The sequence below is a fragment of the Euprymna scolopes genome, chromosome 42, assembly GCF_053919585.1.
Source record: "Euprymna scolopes isolate OS-2025 chromosome 42, ASM5391958v1, whole genome shotgun sequence".
Classification (NCBI taxonomy): domain Eukaryota; kingdom Metazoa; phylum Mollusca; class Cephalopoda; order Sepiida; family Sepiolidae; genus Euprymna; species Euprymna scolopes.
The window spans coordinates 8826109-8847830 of NC_136523.1; positions in this window are offsets into that span (position 1 = coordinate 8826109).

The window sequence follows — 21722 nt, forward strand, 5'->3', positions numbered from 1 at the left end:
AGTAGCTCCCTAATTTAAAGTGGCACTGCACCTTGTTTGAGGTGAAAATGGAAGTTAAAAAATAGGCATGAAATATATATATGTTTTTTCCGTATAAAATTCTTTGTTTTAATCTTTTTCATCCCAAATCAGGCATTTTGGAACTTGAATGTAAATGGCTACTGTTTGAGACTATATGTGCAAGGTCACAATGTAGGGAGTTGAGCAGCGAAATGTCTGTTTACATTACATTTAAATGTCTGCGTGTTGATATAGTATGTGAATTAGGAGACAGAAAGGGAATTCCAAAGTCTAGCAGTTCCTGGGAAGAAATTAGTAAAGTAGAAGGTTTGCTGACATTTAGAGACTTCTAAAGTGAAGGGTGTGATTTTGCTGCTTATCCGGTTAGTCGGGGCAGTAACACCGAAAAAGTAAAAATGCTACCAGTTCAACAATTAAGTATTTGTTAAACACGCATAGGGATGCCACATTGTGGGGAAAAGGGCCAGAGGTTCGAGCTTCGTCGATAGTACGGAACCTATCAGATTATAGACCCTTTTTTCTTGCCTTATCAGATAAATATATAAGATTGGTAGATTAGCCAACCCAGATATGGCAATGCATGGCAGCGGCAGATGTTAGCTTTGTACAGAAACAGACTAGTTTCACGCGTGGGTAGCTTTTTAAATCGGTAGAAAGAGCCCACCTTATTTGCAGCAGCTTTAGCAATATCTTCAATGTATTTGTTCAAGTTCATTTTGATTGTGAATGTTAAACCAAGGGATTTGAACGAAAAACTCTTATAAAGCGTATTATTAATCATGATAATCGGTGATTGAGGAGGTTTCTTGTAATCATGAGATCCCATAGTTCTAGATGCTCTGGTCACCTGCTATGGAAGGTGCATCAGAGACTAAACGATAGCCTTCCCAGTGGAAATATGCTGATTCTCCCAGACCCAAGAAGGCCAGAAAAAGCAAATCCAACTAGAAACATATTTTCAAATCGAATCAGTGACATTTCGACCAGGATAATGCCGCTTTCCACAACTCTATCCTTTGTCACAGACTATTTGACACAGGTATGCAACAAGACAATTGCTCCTTATAGTCCAGACCTTTATCCCTGTGACTTCTGGTTATTAACTAAGCTCAGAGAAAACCTAAGAGGCTGTCATTATTAAACAATTGGGGAGATTAAAGAGACTGTGAGAAAGACCATTACCACGATAATACAAGTAAACTTCCATTGCGCCTTCCAGAAGTTGTTAGAACGGTACAAGTGCATGATGATGATGATGATGATGATGATGATGATGATGATGATGATGATGATGACGACGACGATGACGAAAACAGCTCACATCGCGCTTTGGATATTTACGACCGAAACTCTAAAAGAGTCTTGCAAAAGTGCTTTATAAATGGAAGTTACTGCAGAAAAATTAATTCTGGAATCCAAACGACTGCTCGTTTTAATTCTACCACTCTTTTTTTTTTTTTTGTTTTACACAGGAATCACCACTTATCAAGTCCCGGAGGCGACTTGAGGATAAGAGTTAATGGGTATGCATTAGTCAATGTGATTATAGCGTAGTAAACATAAGTAGTGGGAAATTTGTAAATTGGATTAATTAGGGGGACGGTTCGTCAAGAACTTGTTTACATTGGGCTTGAAGACAATCAGATTGTAGTCAGCTGGAAAGCAGGCAAAGGGAAGAGAAAGAAACTTTGTTCATGGAATCTGCGTTTAGGTTTAGGCACAAATAAAGAGTGTGGGAAATTATTGATAGTTTCAGATGGACGAGTTTTTTTCGTGAAATTTTGGCGAAGGGGGGCATAGATTGTAGCTCAGCTGAGCACTTGGCATGAAAATAACGATAAAGCAGAGACAGGCTTGCAATGTCTATTCTGTGGGAAAGAGGTCGCAGGGAATAGAAAAGAGCAATCCTCCACTAAGCTACGAAGTCTATTTTGAACTCTGTCAAGGCAGGATAAGCTACTTCTAGCAACTCCTGCCCAGAAGTGGCAACAATACTCGATCGTTGGCCGCACCTGGCCTTTATCTCTTATCTCCGTAGTTGTTTACCGTTTAATTATTTGAATTGAAATAGGAGTCCTTGCACTTAGATTGAGCCTCGCAAGATAATAAAATCACCTGTACATTTATTTTGGTAATCTCATCATCATCATCATCATCGTCGTCGTCGTCGTCGTCATCTTTTCTTCTGATGGTAAACAGCTTTTGCGATTGGGCAAACCTATTTGCAAAGGTTACCGGATAAGGGGAAGAGTACTGAAAATCTGTGGAGACTTGTTGTCACTTGGACTCCACAGATCACTATTATGTTGTTGTCACTGAGTAATCCATGATGATCATCTGTGTGAGATCTCCTACAGAAACTAAATAATAATAATAATAATAAGAAGAAGAAGAAGAAGAAGAAGAGGAAGGAGAAGAAGAAGAAGAAGAAGAAGAAATAAATGGACGAAAAACTAAAGATGAAAAAGTTGTTATGGCAATCACAACGGCTGAGCAATAGATAAATTATGTAGGGTTTTTTTTCTGTGATTATGTGTGTGTGTGTGTGTGTGTGTGTGTGTGTGTGTGTGTGTGTGTGTGTGTGTGTGTGATGCGACAGTACAAAAAGGAATCAAAACATTCAACCGGTGGTAAGGGGGATAGCGTTATGCAAGGATTCTGAACTGAAGTCGCTGGAATGCTTTTCGTGACAACAAACCTCTTGTTAAGACTCGGTATCCAAAAGAGACAGGAAAAAAGACCCCTGCTATCCCTGCATGTCTGCGACTTAAGCTTAACAATAAATATAATCTTAGAGAGCAGATACTTCAATCAGTATAGATAAAATTGAATATGCTCGTGTTCTATAGTGTTTAACAAAAGTTCTGAGGGTACATTGTTGTATTGATGGATAGCGTCATGAACTATGCGATGGCATTCATTATGATCATAACGCACTAATATTCTTACTTAAAATATCGACAAAAATCGCAGCCGGGTGTGGCTGATATTTCAACGAGTTAAATTTTATAATAAAAAGCTTGTAATTCGTATTGTAATGCGACACACAAACGGTAATATATACAACATTGGTGAGGGCTGCGATTACTAAGTGTCTTACCATTACTCACTGCGTTCATAAATCTATCAATAGCTGTAAATATATCAGCCTGATGAGAGGCGCCCAAGTCATTAAAGGGAAAGAATGATAAAAAATGGGAAGAGGAAGAGAGAATGATACTACTACAACCACCACCACCACTACTACTACTACTACTACTACTACTACTACTACTACTACTACTACTACTACTACCACTTGTACTACTGCTAATATTATAACAATGTTATGGTTATAGTCTCCCTTGTGTATCGAGAGACAATGGATGTCCCTTGTAAGGGTGTCTTCGTATGTAATTGTATTGCAAGAGTTGCGTAATCATAAACCTCACCTCCCCTGAGTCGGCACTGCCTGCTGGTCCCAGTGGCAAGGAGAAGTCTAGGACGACTGAAAACAATGCAGAGATGAACATGCAGCACATACAACACCAGATATTCCCAAATGGTCATGCATTTAGAACTGACCAGGCTGCTCACCGCTTTACTTCGGTGCTCTGACCGGAACCAATATATCAGCGTGATTATATCGTATATAATAATAATAATAATAATAATAATAATAATAATAATAAGAAGAAGAAGAAGAAGAAGAAGAAGAAGAAGAACAACAACAACAACAACAACATTTGGAATATTCCTCCTGTGAGAAACTGGAATCAAACGAAACACTCAAGCTATGGAATGATGATAAATACAATACAATAATAATAAAAAAACAGCTACAATCGCGGTAAGTAAAATTCTCGAATGCGGAAACCAACAGATATAATTTGCTAACGCAAAATGGCAAGGAGAAGTAAAGGACGGCTGAAAACAACACAGAGTAAAGCATAGAAAACATACAGTTTCCGGAATTCACACATGGTCACCCATTTAATACTGACCAATTTTAACGCCGCTTAACTTTGGGAAGCGGTGTGTCAGCGTGATTATGACATATATACTACTACTACTACTACTACTACTACTACTACTACTACTACTACTACTACTAATAATAATAATAATAATGATAATAATAATAATAAAAATTTCAAGAACACTTCAAATAGACTCAAAAACCTGAAAAATCAGTGAACACTTGGAATCAAACGGAAAACTGAGACTATAGGACGACGACGACGACGACGACGACGACGACGACGATGATGATGATGATGATGATGATGATGATGATGATGATGGCAATGCAATGATGAAAACAGCATCCATCGCTTTAAAAAAAAAGTCGGATGCGGAAAGCAACAGATATAAACAGCTAACGTCAACTAGTCACATGCAAGTTGCAATATACATGAAAAAAAAAGCGTATGACCTCAAGGCTATTACACTAAATTTTATAAACCGCCCCTTAAACAACACCATTGCGATAGCAACACACGCGGTTTATATTATACAAAATATTTGCAAAGAGCGCATGAAGATAGACTGACCCAGGAGGAAGAGAAGGAGCTAACGTTATCAAAATATGCTGAGAGTATAAGGACCTGAGGGCGGGGGGGGGCACATTGCCGACTCAAACTCCAGTAAAGTCCAATGATCGTTGCTAGCGAGAAATCAATATTTGCAATAATGGTAAATCGTTTACAATAGTTATCAAAAATGTTGAGAACACTAAAAAATTTTCGTTACTTGTTGTCACTCAGCCTCCTAGTAACACCACTGGTTGCTGTGAGTTATCTTTGATGATAGCCTGTGTAAAAAAACCCTAATAATAATAAAATTAATAATAATAATAATAATAATAATAATAGTAATAATAGTAATAATAATAATAGTAATAATAATAGTAATAATAATAATAATAGTAATAATAATAGTAATAATAATAGTAATAATAATAATAATTATAGTAATAATAATAGTAATAATAATAATAATAATGATAATAATAGAAATAATAATAATAATAGTAATAGTAATAATAATGATAATTATAGTAATAGTAATAATAATAATAATAGTAGTAGTAATAATAATAATAATAATAATAATAATAATAATAATAATAATAATAATAATAATAATTAGTGGTGGGACGATTAATCGGAATCGTTAATCGTAAGAATCGTGTATTTTGGGAGGTATCGGAATCGGAATCGCATCGTTAAAAAATACCTTAATTTTCCGATTCCTTCATTATTCTCTAATTTTCTTGTTTTTGTTCTGTTATATAAATTCTATTTTATTTGTTTTTGCTCTGAAGGATAAATTCTATTTTCTTTGTTCTTTTTCTGTATTCCAATTAAGTAAAATAAATTTTCTCTAAAATAAATTTTGCTAATTTTTCCGTTTAGTTTACTATATAATAATTTTATTTAAACCAAAACATGTAGACATAAAATATCTCTTCCAAAGTTAGGGAACATATTTGGGAACTACCGACCCTAAGTATAAAACTACCTGGTATATTTCAAAACAATAAATTCCCTAGGAATCGGAATCGGAATCGTACTTGGTATCGGAATCGTTAATCAATATTTTCCTGGAATCGGAATCGGAATCGGAATCGTATAAAAATTAGGAATCGTCCCAACACTAATAATAATAATAATAATAATAATAATAATAATAATAATAATAATAATACCTAGCGAGACCCGTGGAAATTCCACAGAGGACTGATTCTGCAGATGTTCAGTGTAAATGGAGATGCTTGATATTTTTTTGTTAAAACTGCAAAACTATTTATCTAAGCTAGCGGGGATGCCCGGCGAGTCGCGTTCGTACAGCACGCTTAAATATATTTTAATTCTTACAGATTCCGTATATATTACAATAGACTTAATGTTCTATCGATTTTTATAGATTATTAAGTTGCGATTTAAAAAATTAAAAAAAAAACTATATCTATATGACTTGGGTGCATCAGCTTGAATAGGAATTGAAACGCTTTCGATTCCCCCACGAATAATCCTCAGGTGTTCAGGAAGTAAAAGATGATTCCAGGTCGAATCGAAAGCGCTCGTGACAGTAACAATTATGGAACCTTTTTAATGTTTTCTATTTTGATATTAAAAAAAATTATACGGGAAATCGAAATGAAAAGAATCATAAACCAAAGTATCAACTTTATATTTAATAATGTTTGCTTCAATATATATATATATATATATATATATATATATATATATATATATATATATATATATATATATATATATATATATATATATATATTGAAGCAAATTATGAAGACTTTTTGTAAAATTATTCATAAGATAATAAATAAATGACTTGAGTGGAATCAGCTTTAATCAAAATTGAAACCAAAACATATGAAGAATTCTTGGTGAAATTAGATATAACAAGGCAAAGACAGTCATTCGGATACAAGAATGACCCACAAAATCAATAACACATACGCTATCCTTTTGATATATAGATAATGCCGAATAATTTGAGAAAAGAATGGGAGCGATTGAACTTAGAGAGATACCTGAGAATATAACAATATAACAATATAATAATATAATAATATAATATCACAATATGATATAACAATATAATAATATAATAATATAATATAAAAATATAATATAACAATATGATATAACAATATAACAATATAATATAATATAATAATATAGCACCATAACAATATAATATAATAATATAACACCATAACAATATAATATAATATAACAATATAATATAACAATATAACAATATAACAATATCATATAACGATATAATATAACAATACAACAATATAATAATATAACAATATAACAATATAGCATAACAATATAATATAACAATATAACAATATATTAATAACAACAATAATAATAATAATAACAACGACAATAATAATAATTATAACAACAATAATAATAATAACAACAACGACAATGACATTAATAATACTACTAATATTAATAATAATAATAATAACAAGAGTAATAATAACAACAATAATAATAATAACAACGACAAAAATAATAATAATTATAATAATAATAACAACGACAATAATAATAATAATAATATTAATAATAACAATAATAATAACAATAATAATAACAGTAATAATAATAATATTAATAATAATAACAATAATAATAACAGTAATAATAATAATAGTAATAATAATAACAATAATAATAATAACAATAATAATAATAACAACAACGACAATAATAATAATAATAATAATAATGATAACAATAATAACAGTAATAATAATAGTAATAATAAGAAGAAGAAGAAGAAGAAGAAGAAGAAGAAGAAGAACAACAACGACAATAATAATAACATTATTAATAATAATAATAATAATAATAATAATAATAATAATAATAATAATAATAATAATAATAATAATAAGCAAGGTCAGGTACTAAAACAAACAAGCAAACAAACAAAAATGCAGACGATGGTGCATTTAGATTCGTTTTCCCTCCATTAATGATGTGGAAACCATACGACAAAAGCGAATCACGACATTCAACCAGTGGGAAGGGGAATCGAGAGTTATGCAAGAATTCTGGACTGCAGTCGCTGGATTGGCTTTTAGGAAAACGCGTCTGGGAGAAAATCGAAAGAAATTGGTTGCCGCAAAATTGACTTTAGAAATGATGTCATAAAGACCGCCTCGGTCCTCTATTCTTTTTTATTACTCGCCTCCGCTTTCTTTCTCTCATTCTTTCCTTCTTTCTCTCGCTCTCTTTCTCTCTCTCTCTCTCTTCCTCTTTTCTGTCTCTTTCTCTTTCTCTCCAACACACACGCACTTATCTCTATCATATACCTACTAGAAACTGAGCTCGAATATCTAGGGTATGATTGTAAGTAAACCTTTACTAAATATTCCAAATAACACAGTATTTGAAGCTCAAATTATCACCTTCTAGATATGAGTACTAACTGGTTCATACAAGGAACTGCAAGTAATACCATTAAGTTTAGTGTACCAACAGACTATATGTTTTTATTTATTGTATTTTGGGGTTAGGATTGATTATTTATATTATCTGAATTTTTTCGATTACTGTAACGTGCGTAACAAACAAACAAAAAAATCAACTTTGCTTTGTTTTTTGCTTTTGCAAAAGACATTTATTATCGTTATGCTTCAAACAATGCCTGCTTAAAAAAAAATTGCTGTTCATTTCGTCTGCCATGAGATAAACTAAATCCCGCTCTCTCAACACCAGATTAAAAGTGTCTCGCCGCCACCACAGAGCCACACGTCCATCTCGCCCGATAAATTCGCAAATCAGCAATCATACATCTCCCACTGATATTTCCCCATGCGCCCATACGCGCTCTGTTGCACTGACACAGTTGTGAACTATTTAGGACTTTTACACAGTCATCGTTGACGGAACAAGAGCATGCTATCCACGTTTTTTTATTATTTTTTTTTTTACATAGGCGTCACACTTATCAAGGCCGATCGGCCACTCAAGGATAAGGGTTAAAGAGTGTAGAGTAGTCAAAAGGACAATATAGTAATTGATAGTAATGGAAGTTCGGTAAATTTGTTAACTTAAGTGGAACGGCTCATCAGAAACTTGTTCACGTTGGACTTGAAGACAACCATATTATAGACAACTGGAAAGCAGGAAAACGGAAGACAATTCCACAGGCGTGCAGTTCTAAGAAAGAAGCTTCGATCATGGAGTCTATGTTTAGGTTTATGTACAGATAAAGAGTGGGGAAAATTATTGATAATGTTTTCAGCTAGTCTAGTGTTTCCTGTGAATGTTTGGCGAGGGAGGACCATAGATTGAAGCTCAGTTAAACACTTTCCATGAAAATAACGATAAAGCAGAGACAAACACGCAACATCTCTTCTGTGAGATAGAGGTTGCAGCGAAGAGAAAAGGACATCTCCCACCAGGCCACGAAGTCTATTTTGAACCTACTACTGGATCGATAGAAGGATCCGACCATTTTTCCAGCGGCCTTGACAACTGATTTGATGTACGTATTCCATTTAAGATCAGTAGTAAAGGTCTAGCCCAGAAGCCTGTCAAAACTTGAGGCCTCCCCAAGACGAGAGCCATTCATTTTAATGCGTGAATTAAATAATGGCTTCCGTTTGAAATTTCGTGCAGATCCTCGAGGTCGACAGAAATATTACCGATTTCGACAAAATACATCAGAAAAATTAAAATCAGAGACTGAAACGTTGTGAAAACAATACACAATATACGAACAGTTTGAAGAATCCAAATAACACAATTATGATCTTTTGTTCTGAAATATGCTAAATTAAAGCTTTCTGGGGGGGGGCAAGTTTATAACTTGTTTTTTTGGGGCGCCCTCACTAGGAAGTACCAACGGGCTACCCAGACTATATTTTGCAGGGCAAGAATAACATTCCCTTAAAGGCGCTGGCCCAATCATCTCAACTTCCAATCTTGTGTCACATCCTCTTGCGGTGGAAGGGAAGTAATACCATCTTTTAGTATGCCTATCAAGGGTAAACCTTGACAATCAGTTCGACATTTCATTTCAGTGGCTTATTTGTTGTCAGACTGAGGCAAATGTTTTGGGTAGTTCTAGGTGGCACACGCTCTCTGCCCTTGAATCACAGCTTTAGGATAGTGCAAGTTTATCGCTTGTTGTCTTAGATGAACTTAACAGTGAATGCAAACTTAATTTTACAGGGTCGCAGTGACTCGCGTTTAGATACGCTGGCTCATCTATCCCACCTTCTGACCATTTAACACCCCCCCGCATTCTAGGACAGTTAAATACAATCTTGAAGAACGTCATATGTGTGTTGATGCAATTCTCTATCTATATAAAAGCCAAGTACGTCCAAGAATGGAGTACTGCTGCTATATCTGGACAGGAGCTGCTAAAAACAGCCTATCCTGCCTTGACAGAGTACAAAATAGACTTCGTAGCCTAGTGGGAGATGCCCTTTTCTCTTCCCTGCAACCTCTCTCCAACAGAAGGGGTGCTGCGAACCTGTCGTTATTTTATCGTTATTTTCATGGGAAGTGGTCGTCTGAGCTCCAATCTCTGGTACCCCCTCGCAAACTTTTCACGAAAAACACCCGTCTAGCTGAAACCACTGTCAGTAATTTTCCCCACTGAAACAACATAAACAAGTTCCTGTTGAACCGCCCCTTTAAGTAAGACATTTTATCAGATCTCCATTACTAACGATTACTACGATATTATCCCATTGATTGCTGTACACGCAATAAGCCTCATCCCTGAGTGGTCTCCGGGCCTTGATAAGTGGTGACTTCCTTATAAAAAAACAAAAGTACTATAAATCCCGTTGTCAATATATTCTGTCTTTTTGTAAATAAAACATATAGTTTTTTTTTCTATATTTTAAACTATATTTGTGCCCAAGTCATTCTTAGTGGCCCTTTAGGACAACAACAGTTTATTTGGTTGTGTGTTTATATTGGGTACCTGACAGTGTACGAACTTAATACTAATGTCTTACTTTGAAAAGTACATTGTAATTACAGTAGCCTTCAGAGGGTAGGAATTAACAAAATGCGGGGTCGGATTTTGCATGCAGAAGTATTTGATGAAACAACAGGTATGTCAAAGACCTTACTTGAAAACAAAAAAAAAATGTGAAACAAAAAGAATATGGTGAAGAGAAAGGTGATTACATATAAATGGATAGTCTGGTGGAAGATAAATAATCCAGTGACGGTAAAATCTAAATGTATAACTTCAAGAAAGATTAAGGACTATCCACTTATCTAGTGTTTCCTTTTTATATTAAATATGTTTTTAACTCATTTTAAAGTGTTTTTTTAACATGTTTTATTAACTGTTTGCTCGTATTATAAGCTCTATTTCCTATTTGGTTTTATCGACCTTTGACATCTGGGTGAGATAACTTTATAAATATTAATTCTTTAATATTTATAATAAACTTTAATTTTACCATCTTGGATCATTTTGGTAAATTTAATTGTAATTTTCATTTATATATATATATATATATATATATATATATATATACACAGTATTTACAGTATTTACAATTATTCATGCATATTTAAAAAATTAGTGCATGGATTTTTCTGAAATACTCAGAATAAACAAATAGAACCAATGTGTATAAACTAGTACGAAGCAAACAAAAAAATTACGATTCAATATTGAGAAATATTTTAGTTTAAAATTATATCTGTAGATTTATCCTGGCCAAAAGTTAAGGAACGAAATAGAAAATTTATTTTTAAGAGACTAAACTTTACATAAAAATAGCTAGTTTTTAATATTGGAACTGCTGATAAGCACAACAAAGAAAAATGGCGTCACCGACTCGCAAAACTCTGTCTCTCCACGAAAAAAAATTAATTTTAGATAATTACAAAGAAGAGAAATCAATTTCAACAATTTCTATTATCGTTCGAAGATCAAAAAGTGTTGTTCATCGTGTGATAGCTCGATATAAGAATAAAACTACATTAGAAACATCCCCTAAAACCGGTAGACCCCTTAAAACGTCTCAAAGAGAAGATAGGATTATGGTAAGGCAGGCTCTTAGTGACAGATTCAAATCCGCAACATCAATTTCTCGTGATTTTAATGAACAGACTGGGAAAAATATATCTAGAAAAACTGTTTCTCGACGGTTAGCCGCTGCCGGATTGCATGACAGGGTGCCAGTATCTAAACCCTTGATCTCCAAGAAGAACAAAAATAGCCGTTTGAAGTTTGCCCATGAGCATGTCGTCTGGACTGATGAACAATCGGCTAAGGTTCACTTCAACGATGAATCCAAGTTCAATTTGTTTGGATCGGATGGAAAGAAGCATGTACAGCGTAAATCAGGTGAACGATTATCCTCCAAATGTGTTAAAAAGACACTTAAATTCGGAGGGGGAAGTGTAATGGTATGGGGTATGGTATCCTCAGAAGGAGTTGGCCCTCTAGTTCAAATCTATGGAAGGGTTAATGCGGAGACTTATAAACAGCTCCTTCAACAACATGTCATTGAGAGCTTACGCTTTCGTCTAATCAGCCAAGCATTTTTATGCAAGATAACGCCCCTTGCCATAAAGCTAAAAAAGTGATAAGTTACCTCGAGGAAGAAGAAATAAGAGTAATGGACTGGCCAGCGCAGAGCCCGGATCTGAATCCGATAGAAAATGTTTGGAAAATGATTGGAGAAAGAGCACAGATGAAGAATCCCCAAAATCAAAATCATTTGTGGGATTTATTGAAGGAAGAGTGGGAAAAGATAAATCCTGAATTTTGCAAGAAACTAATCCAGTCTTGTGATCGAAGATGCAGTGAGGTCATAAAGAATAAAGGGATGTTCACTAAATATTGAATGAATTTATTTTTTAAAACATGTGCATTAAAAAAAACATAAAGTTTCTATTTCGTTCTTTAACTTTTAGCCAGGATAAAGTCACAGTTTTAATTTAAAACTAAAATATTTCTCAATATTGAATCGTAATTTAATTTATGTATTTTTTTTATTTTGGTACTAGTTAATACACATAAGTTCTATTTGTTTATTCTGAGTATTTCAGAAAAATCCATGCTCTAATTTTTGAAATATACATGAATAATTGAAAATTTTTTTCCGTTCCTTATATTATGGCCGATACTTTATATATATATATATGTATACTGAGTATAACGATTCATAATTTTGAATCAACAATCAGTTTAAAAAGGAAAAACAAACAAAATCAACTAGCTTGTACGATCGTTTCAGAAACGATGTTTATTTTATTTAAATTGACAATAAATATTGACAATAATTTTTTCCTTTAAAAACAACTTTTCCTCATCAGCAAAAAATAGGGGGGGGGGGCAGTTAAAGACACCAAAATAAAAACTATCGATTTAGTCGTGAGTAAGGCAGATACCCCTTTTTTACTCTATTATAAAATATGTTTCAATTTGAGTCAGTCTATCTTTGGCATGCTGGTATATATTGTCTTCTAATTAGAATAATCAGTTATCGTTTAGCTATTGAGCTTATTATATATTTACAGTAAAACGGACACTGTTTTCTTTTAATAGTATTAATACATTTACTGATACATTAAAATAAATTCTTCTCATTAAACTCCAGCTCTAATTCTCTCTAAAAAAATTATATATATATATATATATATATATATATATATATATTTGTAGTCATTGACATACAGTCCTGTATTACAACTTATCAGTGCCGCTAGACTATCACTTCTCCCAAGCCAAGGATTGAATCTAGAACCATTGCATTGATAGTCAGCAGTTCTACCGATCGACTTTCAGGAGCGGTGCCCGCAAATACCCTCGACAAGAGTCTATCTTAAGCAACCATTCGCCCACCACTTTTATAGTGCTCAAACCGTTTCTTTTTAGTAAAAATGTATCAATGTTTGTTTAGGATTAACCATGGCAGAGTTGTAACGGAACTGTGTTTATAAGAAGAAGAAAAGCGCTAGGGGAAGAGGAACATAAAGGAAGAAGAAGAACAACAACAACAACAAGAAGAACAAGAACAAGAACAAGAGCAAGAACAAGAAGAAGAGCGTGAAAAAGGCCAGCAATAGCAAATATGAAGATCTTCTACCACACACCGCTACGGCCGCTGTTATGTCTCTTGCTTTTCTTAATTATTTCTTTTTTATTCTGCCTTTCTATCTTATTTTCTTATTCAAGAAAAGCAAATAAAAGAAAAACATGAGACATAACAGCGGCGGTAGCAGTGTGCGGTAGAGGTTTCGCTTTTCCTCTGTAAAGATCTGTACTGCCTGATGTCGTGCGATGGAAGCAAAGCCCGACGCCATTCAACTGGTGGGAAGGGGAATCGGGAAGGTATGCAAGAATTCTCTACTGCAGTCGCTAAACTGTCTTTCAAGGCAACATATTGTCCTCTTAGGCATTGCATCTTTCCTGTCGGTGGCGTTGAAGAGGTCATCTTCCCAGTTATGTGTTCCGCTAAAGGCATTTTTTAACAGCAATCTCTTGGGATCCTACTTTATAAATGTCGAATAAGACGAATGTAAAGCAAATAATAATAATAATAATAATAATAATAATAATAATAATAATAATAATAATAATAAGAAGAAGAAGAAGAAGAAGAAGAACTAAGACAGCTCGACCAGAAAACCAGGAAACTCATGACCATGCATAATGCACTACACCCAAAGGACGATATTGACAGACTCTATGTGAAAAGGAAAGACGGCGGAAGAGGACTGATCTGTATAGAAGACTGTGTGAAGGACACAAAAAGAAAAGAACTAGAAAAATTCATACTGCAAAAGACTGAAAAGATAATTGTGGCAGCGAGAGATACGGAGAAAATCAACAAAACAGAAAACAGAAAGATAAATGACAAAACGAGAAAAGACAAATAGGATTAGAAACAACTCCACAGAAGATTTATAAGAATGACAAAAGATGAGAATAGCGAAAACACCTGGACTTGGATGCGAAAAGGACATATAAACCGAGAAACTGAATCTCTAATAATTGTATCAGAAGATAACTCGATAAGAACCAACCATATCAAAGCAAGGATCGATAAAACACAAGAAAACAGCAAATGCAGACTCTGTGGACAAAGAGACGAAACGATAAACCATATAGTAAGTGAATGCAACAAACTGGCCCAAAAGGAATACAAAAACAGTTGGGAGTGCGGTGCATTAGGAATTGTGCAAACAGCTGCATTTTGAGCGTAGAGCCAAATGGTACACGCATAAATCCGCAACAGCACTCGAAAACGAGAACCACAAAATCCTATGGGACATGGACATACAGACGGACAAACCCATCCAAGCAAGAAGACCAGATGTCCTAATAATTAACAAGAAAGATAAATCCTGTCAAATCGTAGACTTTGCTGTCCCAGGTGACCACAGGGTGAGTATGAAAGACAAGGAGAAACGAAGCAAATACACAGAACTAGCCAGAGTGTTAAAAGGGATTTGGATGATGAAGACAATCAGAATAGTACCGATAATAGTAGGAGCACTAGGAACAATTCCAAAAAAAAAAACTGGAAAAAAGAATGGCAGAAATTGGAATCAGAGGAATGGCTGCTAAATTACAACGCCTAACGATAAGGAAAACGGCTGAAATATTAAGGAAACCCCTTGAAAGCAGAGAATAACACAAGACAATATAACGAATAAGCGTTACAGGGAATGAAGAACACCGAAGCTGCAGATCTACATGCTCTACACCGCCATCGTGCATCCCTCCATTGTTTCACAACCGCCCCCCCCCCAATAGAAAAGTGATTGATACAAAAGAGCCGAGAAGGGTCGAGGAGGATGGAAAGACCGAGGAGGGAGCACTGGCCAGACCTCTGCTGGACAAGTGCGAAGAGAACTGGGATCTTGGGGAGGCTTAGTGCTACTCAAATTCCAGTATAAACCAATGGCTACTGCCGGCGAGAAATCAATGGTAAGAGACTGTTGCGATGATGCAAATTTATTTGCAAATGCTATCGAAGGAGGAGGAGAGAGTTGGACGTCTGGGGAGACATGTTGTCACTCAGCTTCCAGTGAACACCACAGATCTCCAACCAGATCGTTTGCTGACTTGTGTGAACGCTCCATGTGAGCCAATAATAATAATAATAATGATGATAATAATAATAATTATAATAATGATAATAATAATGATGATGATGATGATAATAATAATAATAATAATAATAATAATAATAATAATAATAATAATAATAAACCTATCTAAGCAAAAAGACCGGATGTCGTAATAATTTACAAGAAAGAAAAAACTTGCCAACTCGTAGACTTTGCTGTTCACACTGACCACAGGGTGAATATCAAAGAAAAAGAGAAACAGAGCAAATACACAGAGCTAGCCAGAGAGCTGAAAGGGATATGGAAGATGAAGAAAATCAAAATATTACTCATAATAGTAGGAGTACTAGGAACAACCCCGAAAAAGTTTGTAAAAAAGATTGGGAGAAACTGAAATCAATGGAATGACTGGAAAAATACAACGAACAACTATAATGAAAAACGCTTGGACCTTGGGGAGGCTTATTGCTACGCAAATTCCAGTGAAGACCAACAAGCCGCTGCCAACGAGAAATCAGTGGCAAGCAGCTATTGCGATAATGCAAATTTATTTGCAAATGCTATCAAAAGAGATGGGGATTACTGGGAATCTGAGGAGACTTTCTGTAATTCAGCTTCTAAGGAACACCGCAGTCTGTTTTCAAGGATGACCTATTTTCTTTGATGACCTGTGTGAAAGCTCCTTCTGAGCCAATAATAATAATAATAATAATAATAATAATAATAATAATAATAATAATAATAATAATAATAAAAAGAAGAAGAAGAATGGGATAGATTATTGGAATCAGGCGGATTGCTGAATGCATACAAAGGATCACAATAATGAAAACGGCTAGAATATCAAGGAGCACACTTAAAAGTCGGAGACTAACCCACAATAGCTGATAGAAACTGCTACAGATATACCCCCAAAGAAACCACCACATTGAATAATAAAAACTAAAACTGGCTAATTGTAAATTAATCCGACATTGCCTCACACCAAAAATAATGTAGGGCCTACTTAAACTGGCGCCACACTAAATGATTAAAAATGGCGAAGAATATGGTAAGTCTAACGAGATAAAGCACTAACCAGACCTCGACTTGGTAAGTGCGAAGGGGAATGTGACCTTGAGGAGGCTTATTGCCACCTAAATTCCAGCAAACACCAATGGTCGCCACCAATGAGAAATCAATAGTAAACGGTTATTGCAGTAATGCAAACTAATTTGCAAAGGTTATTGAAAGAGGTGGTGAATACTGAAAATCTGGGGAGACTTGTTGTTATTCAGACTCCAGGGAACACCACGGGTTATTTGCAGAGAGAAATCTTTGACCATGGCCTGTGTGAAAGCTTCTAGTAGGTAATAATATTACGACGCGGCTGCTACCTAGGATGGCGATGATGCTGACAAGGAAAAGATTAACATGTAACAGAAACAAATGAAAATACTAAGGCAACAACACATGCAATGATGTGTGTTCAATTTAAAAAAAATATGTCTACAAATACGACCAATAACAAAAGATAAATCGAAGCAATACATTCAACTGGTGGGAAGGAGGGGGATAATGCGAGAACTCTGAACTGCTGTCGCTGGATTGTATTGTTGTTTTTTTCAATTCACACTAGAAGAAATAAAAAAAAGAAAAGAAAAAGAAGTTGTAACAAACAAAACGACGATATTGACACGTACTTTGTTTATTTAAAAGAACCAAGGGGTTTAAATATCGTTTAATTTCTTCATTGTAATGATTTTATTGGCAGTGAAAATAATACTTTTAGTGATGCTATTTAAAGTAAAATTAAATTTTGATTTTCTTTATATGACTTCGATTAAGCAGCAGCAGGATAAAGAAAAAGATTTTAAAAAAAGAGGAAGAAGAAGAAGAAGAAAAGAAAAAAATAAACGGAACGAGAGGGCGCTATCCTCTCCAACGTGAATTACTCATCGTGGTTCGTTCGAAATACGTGTAGATCTCCGAGTTCGATCTAAAGATTCCCCGTTTCAAACAAGACACACCTCTAAAAGGTCAGAGCTTACATCGATCCAAACCCTGTGAAGATAATCCATATGATACACATTTGTATTTCGTTTAACGTTAAATAAACCGCATAATTACATTGAAAATAATAACTTTTTAGTTGAACTTATTTGCACTATTGCTTTCATTTATTTTATCTGGATGAACGAATATGCTGCTTCTGCTGCTGATAGTGGTGGTGGTGGTGGTGGTGGTGGTGGTGGTGGTGAGGCTTGTGTTGCTGCTGCTGCTGCTTATGGTGGTGATGATGAAAAAGAAGCTAAAAATATGGATAAAAAGTATGCTAACCCTAACTATGATGATGATGATGATGATGATGATGATGATGATGATGATGATGATGATGATTAAAAAGAAGCAGAAAAACTATGGATCAAAAGGGATGCTAACCCTAACCATGATGATGATGATGATGATGATGATGATGATTAAAACGAAGCAGAAAAACTATGGATCAAAAGGGATGCTAACCCTAACCATGATGATGATGATGATGATGATGATGATGATGATGATTAAAACGAAGCAGAAAAACTATGGATCAAAAGGGATGCTAACCCTAACCATGATGATGATGATGATGATGATGATGATGATTAAAACGAAGCAGAAAAACTATGGATCAAAAGGGATGCTAACCCTAACCATGATGATGATGATGATGATGATGATGATGATGATGATTAAAAAGAAGCAGAAAAACTATGGATCAAAAGGGATGCTAACCCTAACCATGATGATGATGATGATGATGATGATGATTAAAAAGAAGCAGAAAAACTATGGATCAAAAGGGATGCTAACCCTAACCACGACGACGGTGGGAGGTGTATGAACGTGGGCGGGGTTTATTTCTAGCCTGTAAAGATCTGTAACGCTTCATACCACGCGACGAAACCGAAGCCCGACAACATTCTCCTTGTGGGAACGGGAAACGAGTTATGTAAGAATTTTGGACTGCAGTCGCTGGACTGTCTTTCAAAACATATGTCATATTTCTAAACACTGCATCCTGCTTTTCGATGACAACGAAGAGGTTACCTTCTTCGTAATTTATTCCGTTAAAATGAATTGCGTTTATCGTCAATCTTTTGGGGTATTTCTATTATAGAATATCAGAGGGTTTCATTCAGACAGAAGGGGGGGAGCTAAGAATTGCGCCATAAGTGAAATACAAGTATCTTGTAAAAATGCATGAATAGCTGGTATTATTATAACATAGCGATATGCGCGTATGTAAAAGCTTGAGAATTGACGTCATCAGTGAAGGGGAAAAAGACAACGAAAAAAGGGAAAGACACGAATCTAGGGAGAGACAAGATTACGCTCGATATCTCGAAAGAAACGAGATAAAATTCTGAAATCTCGGGAGAAACGAGATCAAGATCTCGGAAGAGACGAGATAACGCTCGAAATCTCGGGAGGGACGAGACAACGTTCGAAATCTCGTGAGAAACATAATAACATTGAGAATCTCGAAAGCAACGAGATAAAATTCGAAATCTCGGGAGAGACGAGATCAAGATCTCGGCAGAGACGAGATAACGCTCGAAATCTCGGGAGAGACGAGACAACGTGCGAAATCTCGGGAGAAACAAAATAACATTGAGAATCTCGAAAGCAACGAGATAAAATTCGAAATCTCGGGAGAGACGAGATAACATTCAGAATGTCAAGAGAGAGAGAGAGAGAGAGAGAGAGAGGGAGAAAGGGGATAACTTTCTAAATCTTGGGAGAGACAAAATAACGTTGATAATCTCGAGGGACATGAGATAACGTTCGAAATCTCAGGAGAGACGAGGTAACGTTCGAAATTTTGGGAGAGAGCAGATAACGTTCAGAATCTCGGGAGAGAGATGTGGAGACGTTGTATATCACGTGGGTGACGTCAAGTCAGCAACAATGAAGAATTAAAAGTCGTTGCATAAACCAAAAAGTGAGTCGGAGTTATTTTCTGTTCTTTTGTTCACGTTGCGACTGAGGGCACAACGTGCGTAAAAGTGTGCAACATTACACTATATTAACGAGGTCACGATAATGGTGACAGCAGTATAACCGCAGTGCGATAATCTACATATTAGTGTATACCTTTACCGTACGTATGTGTGTCACGGTTTCCAGATCATAAATTGTTTGATCGGAGATCCTATTTATTAAAATGGAGGATATAAAATAATAACATAGTGCGAACTTTAAATTATTAGTATATATAGTTAATGTTCGCTTCTTTCCCCCATTTTTTAATAAATAAGATCTCCCGATCACTGAAAACGCAATGTAAAATAAAATGAATAAAAAAAAAAAAATAAAATAAAATAAAAAATGATGTCGCCTTTGGTCGTACATGAAACTAAAATATACCTTCTTGGGCTTGTAGCAACGATCCAAGGATAGTATATGGTCTGTCTTTAGATGGTATACTGATATTGTGGGGTTTCCGTTCGCGCCAGGCGTCTGTACAATGGAAATATATCACAGTCTCCTATAAGGATATTCGAGATAAGCCGTAATAATCAGCTATATTCTGACACTACATTAACCAAATTACTTAGATAAATACTTTTACAGTTTTAACAAAAAAAACTACAATACTATTACGGGGTCTTCATTCACGCTGGACACCCAGCAGCAATATATTATTTATGAAAGATGCCGCTGTGGAATTTCCACGGATTCTGCTAGTAATATGATGACCGCTAAAAGAACAGAAAAAAAAAATGGAGGAGGAGAGGGAGGAAGAGGCGGAGGAGAAAAAGAAAAATAAGAAGAAAAATACGAAAAAAAAAGAAAGAAAGATAGGTTAAATGCAGAACTAGAAGATTAAAAAAGAAGTAACATAAAAGCCATAGATAAAAAGGATGCTAATGCTACAGCGGCAACGTCGCTGTTTATGTGGGGGGGGGGATCTGTTTTCCCTGTAAAGATGTATAACGCTTAATGCCATCCGACAAAACGCAAAGCCGGCAATTCAACTGGTGGGAAGGGGAATCGAGTTATGCAAGAATGCTGGACTGCAGTCGCTGGTCTGGCTCTGAGAGCAACATTGTCATTTGCAAAGCACACTGACAGGAAATAAACTAGAGAGTGCATCCAACCAGATCACAATAATGATGCGCGCATTGTCTACGCACAAGCCTAAAAGTAAATGTTTATTTCATTTGTCTTATAGTGATACTGGAATTAAATATACTATAATTATTCAACAGAATTGCATCTTTTCTGTTGTGTTTTTCTCCATGTATGTGAAGCGTCTGATGTTGAATATGAGAGAAATGCGACACGAGAAATCGAACCTGGTTAGTCGGTTTTAGAATTATTGATACTTAATTCATAAAATAAATAAGCTTTAAATTATATTTTTGAAAGTAAAAGATAAACAGAAAAAAAGGTCAAAATTTTAAACAAAAACTCTTCATTAAATATAGGATTGAGAAAAACAATAAAAGGAAAGTTGAATCAGTCGACATTTGATATGTAGGAATATTGTATCATATACTGCATAATAACGTTGACACATCGGTTCTTGTCAGATCACCGAAGTTAAGCAATGTTGAGCATGATCATTACTAAAATGGGTGACCAATTTGGGAAGTCCAAGTGCTGCATGTAGGAGGACGTCGACACCTCCCTGCAAAATGTTGCAAACACCTAACGTCGTCATCTCCCCTAACGGGGATATACATGCGACTGGGGACCGCTTGTGAATTTCATATTCCCATGAAACTTCCTCCCAAAGAGGAAGCCTCGTGCTGATTGCACAATATGGTATCAAATGTCGGGCGTCACCGATAATTGACCGGTTCAAACACTTGATATGTAAGAATGGGAGATACATTTATAACCGGCGCTGGCAAATTGGTATATAAACATAACAAGTTACGAAGTCGTGCGGAATCTTGACTTTACTGTTGCTGAGGCCGAACGTGTCGAATCTCGTATTGACTGAAGAAGCGAGCTGTGCCCAACTCCTGCCAGGACCACGATAACGAATTGAGAAAATCAGACGTTCGTAGTGTTTCGACACTCAACTGTTATACATTTATGTAACAATTAATTAGTGTTTTA